Raw genomic sequence first — 8,138 nt, forward strand, 5'->3', positions numbered from 1 at the left:
GAATTTGGACAGGCCTAGCCTTCATGAATTCCCGCCTCTCCCTCGGCGAACGTTCCGTCACCTAGCAACCGTGGAACCGCTGAGCAGAAGGGAGAAGGAACTTCAAATGATGGAGCTCGAAGTTTTGTTGAGCTTTTTAATAATTTCCTTGGTTCTGGAGGAGTTAGAAGAAATGTATCACCGGCGAAGGCATTTTCTATTGCTCAGGCCGAGATGCAACAATGAACAGGTAAAGTAATTTCTATTAAGTAGGCTTTACCTATCGGCTATACCTAGTTTAATGGATAGTTTTAGCAACTTTTTACAGGTTGTAACCAGACTCCGTATTAAATTCAAAACTTATACTCAAATATAAACTACAACTTCAAATCTTTTATACTTACTCAACTAAAAAAGCTCCCCAGCAAGAGAGTAAGAAGAAAAAAATGTGAAAATGGCTTAAATAAAATAAAAATAATAATTAAAAAATATGGATATCATTAAATAACAAATAACTGTTAGCAGAAAGAGCACATTACATGGAACCATCAATTACCTGTAGAGGGACATCTAGTGGACAAAAATAAGAACTTGTTATGTGACTTACAAAACTTAATTACAGAAAATTGATCTTTTGGCCTTCATTGCGTACATTCTTCAAAAGTTAAGTTTTTAGAAATTAGAAAGAATCGTATAAAATGCACAATATTATCACATTTACATTGAGAATAATGTTTTGTTTTATAAAAACTTGAAATTACAGCATTGAAATAAAACTTTATTTTTTCTGTATTTCTCTTTAACCAGACTAGACCCAGATACTGCAGGATTAACCTGAGTGTCCCAGTCCTGGACCGTTTCTTCAACCAGCAAGATCCGAGACCAGACTTTTGTTTGAGCCGGGAGTCCCTTTCAGTGCTGCTGAATCTGCTGAACCAAGATCGGCATCATGATTGGGGTGCCACAATTGAAACCCTGGTGTTTCTTTTCTGGTTGGCAAGCGAAGCATCTTACAGGGTGGTCTCCAGAGCGTTCGGGATACCTCGTTCGACTGTCCACTGCATCGTCCACAGAGTCACGGAGGAGGTTGTGGCCATTCGCCACCAGGTCATCACCTTCCAAAAACCCCTGAAGACCTGGAGGTAGTGTCCCAGGGGTTTGCAGGGCTGGCACGGCCTAGAGCTTTTTTTAAAGCTGCAGGTGCCATCGACGGCTGCCACGTCAGGATCAAGCCTCCAAGCGGCCCTGATGGTCACTGCTACAGGAACTGGAAACGGTTCCCCTCTATCATCCTGCAGGCTGTGTGTGACCATCAGGGCCGCTTCATTGACACGTACGTGGGCTGGCCGGGGTCGGTGCACGACTCCAGGGTGCTCCGCCACAGCCCGCTGTACAGGCAGTCAGTCTACCCTCCTCCAGGGCACTTCATCCTCGCAGATGGTGGGTACCCATGCCTGCAAAGCCCACTCCCACTCATCACTCCCTACAAACATGGGAATCAAGGTGTGGCTGCCCAGCGCTTTAACAGCCATCATTCCAAGGCACGCTCTGTGATAGAGCGTGCCTTGGAATGATGAAAACCAGGTTCAGAGCCATCTTCCTGCAAGCGCTGGAGGTCCACCCCACCTTTGTGCCTCAAGTAAGTGTACGAAATGTGGCTTTTCACCTTTCTTTGAAATACATTTAAATTACTTAACTTATGTATTACAGGTTGTTACCGCTTGTGCCATCCTCCACAACATCTGCCTCAGTGCTGGAGACTTTGTGGCGGCGGAGGATGAGCCTGAGGAGGATGGTGGAGATGATGAGGGGGAGGCTGGTTTGGAGGATGTCAGCGGTGCACGCTGGCGGGACCAGCTGTGCTGTGGGGTGTCTGCCCTGGAGGAGGTTCCACTGGACCATGACTACTGTTAACAGGTAACAAATGAATGAATTTACATTTTTTTAAATAGTCTAACATTTCACCAATAGTATGTAGATTTTGTATTTATTATCTCCTATTTGTCTATTTATGTTTCAGTCTTGGTCATGTAGCAGCCGTCGACAGCCAGCCCTGCAAACCGATGGACGATGCAGTGGACAGTCAAGACACATCTTGAAGCTCTCTCTGCAGACCACCCAGTAGGATGCATCACTTGTCAACCAGAAAAGAGCAGCCACGGGTCTCAGCTCCAGCACTCCATCCATGACATTCATCTGTTCAGCAGATCCAGCAGCCCTGTTAGAGACTTCCTGCTTCAAAGTTGTTGAAACGGTCGTGGAACAGGACACTCAGGCTAATCCTGCACCAAATATGCATTTTTGTTATTTTTCTTTGTCAGATATTTCTCTTATTTTGCATGCTTCCCTTCATGATTTTGTGTATATATGTTCAACCATCTTCAAAGTAAATTGTTGTAAATAAAAGTTTTACATTTGATCAATTTCTCCATTATTTTCTCAATTATATTTTTTGTTTGATACTTTAAAACATTACAGGTTATATAAAAGAATCTTGAAGTTCATTTTAATACTTTTTCAAGACATTCTCAATATTTTTAATATGTAACTGCAGCTTCCTGTAGTCAGCATTTACATGAGTGATACTGGTACTTTTAACTTAAATAGTTGACCACCAGTCCACTGTGGCGCTTTTAGAGGCTATTCAAATGCACCCACAATAGGCTAAATTTTATGTTTTTTTAATTAAAATGATCAAAATCACAAACTTAAATAATGTTTTGGGGACTGTTGGAAAGCTAATTCAGAGAAAATACTTTCGACAAGCTGAGCCTGAGCAAAGATGTGATAATAGTTTTTAATACTTTCTAAGGGTCTTAATTTGACCAAAACCGATTTATCACCTTTTAAGACTTTCAAGACCCAGCGGGTACCCTGTAATATTAAACAATTCTCATTTGTAAACAAAAATAAAATTCAAGAGTTTAATACAGAACTGATTTTATTTGGATATTTTTATTATCAATACATGTTTAATCTTTATTAATCATTTTTTCAAGCAAACTAAAAAGCCTGCCAAAATTTTCCCTTCTCTCCTGTGCCCTCTGCTGCTCTGCCTCCCTCTGCAGCCTCATGTCCTCCCTGATCAGCTCCAGAAGCTGGTCATCGCTGTCTCTTCTCCTTTTTCTTCCTCCTGGCTGACCATCTTCATCCTCACTCTCCTCCCTTTCCTCCACTGCTGTACTTGGCCCTGGAGTGTCCTCGCGGATAGAGGCAATTAGGACAGGCGGACTGGTTGAGGGTCTCTGTCCTAATACCTCATCCATGAGGTCAAACCAGGGCCAAGTAGCAGCAGTGGGCTTCCCACTAACCCCCTCTCCTGACCCTGGATACTTGCAATCCTAGATTAAAAAAAAATGCCAGTTCACACAAATAACTACAAACCTGTTTAACCTTTTTAGATTTAGCATGTATACATGCTATATTTTTCCACACACATCTACATACTTTATATTTTTTCTTTAAATTATCCCTTTTTTTTTCTTTTTTTTTTGCCTGGATGGGGGGGTCACCTTTCCCTGGATGGCCATTTTCTCCAGACTAGTCCTAACATGTAAGAAAAGAAACAGGAAGAGAAAAGATAGAAGAGGACAACGGGTTACTCCTTTCATGGTTTTGCAGAAAAAAACTAAACTCAAACGAAAATTTTTAAAAGATGAGCTGTTGTTATTGTACCTCCATGCCACAGCCGCCGAATACTTAGCTCCGGTGATCATGTGGTCCATCTCTGCCCTAAGCTTAATAAACTCCCTGGTTTTCTCTTTTGTCCCTAAAATACAAACTTCTATTAAAATCAGGGGGAAAACGTAGCGGGAGAAGTACGACACCGAGCGGCTGAACATACGAGCCGAGACCGCAATACAAGCACTTTTACTGTAACATTTCTAACTAAAATAACGTTCATGTATCACAAAAAGCCCTTAACCTAACAGTTTTCAAGTTTATACTCATTTATATGCGCAATCCTCTCCAACAGCTCCCGCTTCACTGGTCCACCATTGTTTTTAAAAGTTCTACCGTCTGGCCCGCAAGGCATCTTGGGAAATGTAAACCATTGAAGGATACACCGGACCCATCCTACATACAGGCAAAAAGAAGGCTGGATTCGTCGACCACATTTGAAGGAGTCTTCAAATTGGGACATGCCTGGTCGCGGCGCTGTGACGTAACCGGCCGACGAATCCAGCTGACGAAGGATGCAGACCCTGAAATGAGACACAGCCACAGGCTCACGACAGCATTGTACCAGTTTACATCATAGCATACCTCTTAGCCAATAGTGGTGGCAGATTTAAATTCAAATACAGTGCAGAGTTTTTACCTGACAACGGCACAACTTCTTAGGTGTGTTCTTGCTGTGCGTTATTTCTAATTCCATGTTGTCGTTCTTTTTTAAAACACAGAAACGGTTTTGTTACCTGTTATTGATGCTACAGTTTCGCCGACGGCTGCCGGCTTCTTCAGGCTGACGCTGATGGTGGAGTAAACAGAAGCGAGGGTGGTTTCTTAGACGTGCGCGTTTCTGGTGTAATCGTTCCAAACGGCGGAAGTCCTTCGTTCCTTGGTGTCCGTATTTCTCTTTGAACATCTTAGGTGTGTTCTTGCTGTGCGTTATTTCTAATTCCATGTTGTCGTTCTTTTTTAAAACGCAGAAACGGTTTTGTTACCTGTTATTGATGCTACAGTTTCGCCGATGGCTGCCGGCTTCTTCAGGCTGACGCTGAACGAAAAAGGCAAAATAAGAGAAAAAATGTATAAACACTGGATTCCCACTGCGAACATATCACCAAGAATATATGGAACGCCAAAAATACATAAACAAAACACCCCACTTAGACCAATAGTTGACAGCATAGGTACACCAACATACAACATGGCAAAAGATATCAGCAGAATCATCAGCCCGTTATTACCAAATACAGACCAACACTGCAAAAATAGTATAGAACTAGCAAAAGAACTAAATGAAATTACAATAGAAGACAACGACATACTCATCTCACATGACGTCACAACTCTGTTCACAAAAACACCAACCCAAAAAACCATAGACATAGTAGTTAACAGAATCAGACAGGACAAGACTTTACACAAAAGAACAAACCTCACAGCAGATGACATAGCACAACTGATAGGACTGGTAGCTAACTCCACTTACTTCACATACAATGACATAATATACGTACAAACAACTGGAAGGCTTCGCCATGGGTAACCCGTTATCAGCCACCCTGTGTGAGTTTTTCATGGAAGACCTGGAGCAAAAAGCCATAGCCACTGCCCCCCCAAACTGCAAAATAAAACTATGGAAATGCTACGTGGATGACATACTGGAAATCATACCAAAAGGTCAAACAGAAACACTAACACAACACTTAAACAACAATGACGACACAGGCAACATAAAATTCACTCATGAGTTTGAAACAGAAGGCAGCACGGCTTTTATGGATATGAAAATCACCAGACAGACCGACGGGACCCTAAACATAAACATATACAGGAAACCAACACACACAGACCAATATCTATTATGGACATCAGAACACCCTACCATACACAAAATGTCAGTAATCAGAACATTATATCACCGAGCAAACATAATAACAGAAAAAGACCGAAAACAAGAAGACAAACACATAAAACACGCTTTAAAGACCTGCAGATACCCGACGTGGGCAATAAACAAAGGAAAACGACAAACAAAAACAGAAAGCAAAGAATGACCCAAAAAAAGAACCAGAAACCCAGAAAGACAATAACCAAAACCAGTGATAACCCTACCATACATCAGAGGCATAACGGAAAAAATAAGAGCAACAATGAAAATACACAACGTAAACACACCAACAAAGCCATACACAACAGTTAGAAACAGACTAGTGCACCCAAAAGAAAAAATATCAGCTGGACTTAAATGTGGAGTCATTTACGAAATCCCATGCAAACTCTGCAATAAAACATTCATAGGAGAAACCGGACGCCAACTCAACACACGAACAATAGAACATAGAAAGGAGTGCGAGAAAGAGGCAAGTCGTAAACACACAAGAGCAGCAAAAGAAGAAGCAGAAAGTACAATAAAAAAGTCAGCCGTAACAGATCATTGCTTAAGAGAAAATCATATAATGGACTGTGACAACACAAGGATCATAACCACTGAACAACAAAAATACAAAAGATGGATCAAGGAAGCAATCGAGATAAGGAGACGTGGATGTGGGACCATGAACAGGGATGACGGAGTTTACACGCTGGACCACGCATGGGACTGCATCGTCGGAGAGGGGAGAGCGGACAGTAGAGGGCGACAACGTCCTCTGCTGCCCGCAGATAAACGGAGAAGGAAGTGACGCACCACCATCAGCGTCAGCCTGAAGAAGCCGGCAGCCATCGGCGAAACTGTAGCATCAATAACAGGTAACAAAACCGTCTCTGTGTTTTAAAAAAGAACGACAACATGGAACGGCACAACACTGCCAGTTTTAGGCAGAATATTTAAATTTTAACTAAGATGCACTGAAGTGCCAAATTATTGACTACACGTGTCTGCAGCACGATTAGACACTTGTTTATTTAGTTTATCAGCAAAAAAAAGTTTATTTGGGGGTGACTTGCTCTTTAAATACTAAAACAATTATCAACAAGACAACATCAGGATCAATAAAGAAATTAAATGTTGGTGGTAGTTTGTTGTTACATTCAACCCAAGGGTCTAATTTCAGAAAGGTGTTGGAGCATGAACCAAGTTCTATTTATTGCAAAAATACTAAAACATAACAAATCCTAAACGTCCGATCAAGGCTGTTTCTACCATCGAGGACAGCAAAGTCTGAACCTGGAATTCTTACGCAGAATATCTGATACCACCTGCACACTGTAAACCCAGATTTTCTTTTGCATAATAAGTCAAACTATTGCTACTATTCTTCTCATCATTTTACAAAAGGTGGGAAGGTTGTCAAACCAATAAGAATTCTAAAATAACTACAAAAGCATTTGCTTCATTAATGGTTCTGAGCACACACTTCACATGTACATGTTTTCGCCGGTTCTGGGGGAGGAGCTTGATGATCAGTGAACTAGTGGACTCAAACAAAAGCATGTCTTCTGACTGATGCAGAGGGAGAATCAGTTATCTTTCTGGTTAACAGTGTAATGTATGGTAAATGCATACATTACATTACGTTATAGTTATACTTGCTGAGAAAAATAACATTTTTCCTCATGCTTTTAACATCTGCAGCGAACTTAAGCCTGCCGCTGGTAGTCGCCAACGGCTAATGCTTACTGGTAGCAATTTGTAACGTTGGCTCTCTGTTGCCTTCAAATGAACTTCCTACATCCGTTAATATTTTTGTAACTTTGATAGTAAACATGTCAACCAAGTGCTGCTGGTTCTGGAGCGTTATAATGATCCTTGGCTCTATAGCCGTGAATTTTGCTTGGTACATTAGCTATGTAGCATTAAGGATTGGCTACAAATAAATTTAATGATCAATAAGATGTGATGTTCCATATAGATTTGAAATATCAATCTGATTGGTCTTTGAATGTTTAATCAGAAGACTTTAGTTTCTTTGACTATTTGGGGAACGCACTTCATACTGATTCAGAGCCAAGAAAATTGTTATAAAAGGATTTTCATTCTATTTTCTAAACTAAATGATGGTACATGACAAAGTATGAATGACATAATGGAATGGAAACTTGATGTTTTAGCAAAACCCTTCTTAAGTATCTGAGAGATCTTGTGGAGGCTGGGTTGTAAAATCTATGTGGCTGTATGGTTTTATAAGCTAAAGATTTGTTTATAAAACCATCCGACGCTATTTGTGCCGGTCTACGCACCCTTGTGGGCAGACCCCAAGTGATCCAGGGGGTCAGAAGATCAAGATGAACACTGCCGATTGTCACGCCCTGTCCTGTCTCCCCATTCTGTTCAGTCCTGTGCAGAGACCTTTGAAGGGGCGGGTGCTCAAATATAAAAAGGGGCACACAGAATAATATTTTCAAACACCATGACATAACCACAGTATACCCGGCTGAATAACAAATCATATTTATCAGAAATTCAAAATGGAAGCGAATCATTATATACACCATGAGGACAATGTAAAGCAAAAGTAACTTGTTTTGGTAAATGGTCTGTATTTGTA

This window comes from Nothobranchius furzeri, chromosome 13, assembly GCF_043380555.1.
Source record: "Nothobranchius furzeri strain GRZ-AD chromosome 13, NfurGRZ-RIMD1, whole genome shotgun sequence".
Classification (NCBI taxonomy): domain Eukaryota; kingdom Metazoa; phylum Chordata; class Actinopteri; order Cyprinodontiformes; family Nothobranchiidae; genus Nothobranchius; species Nothobranchius furzeri.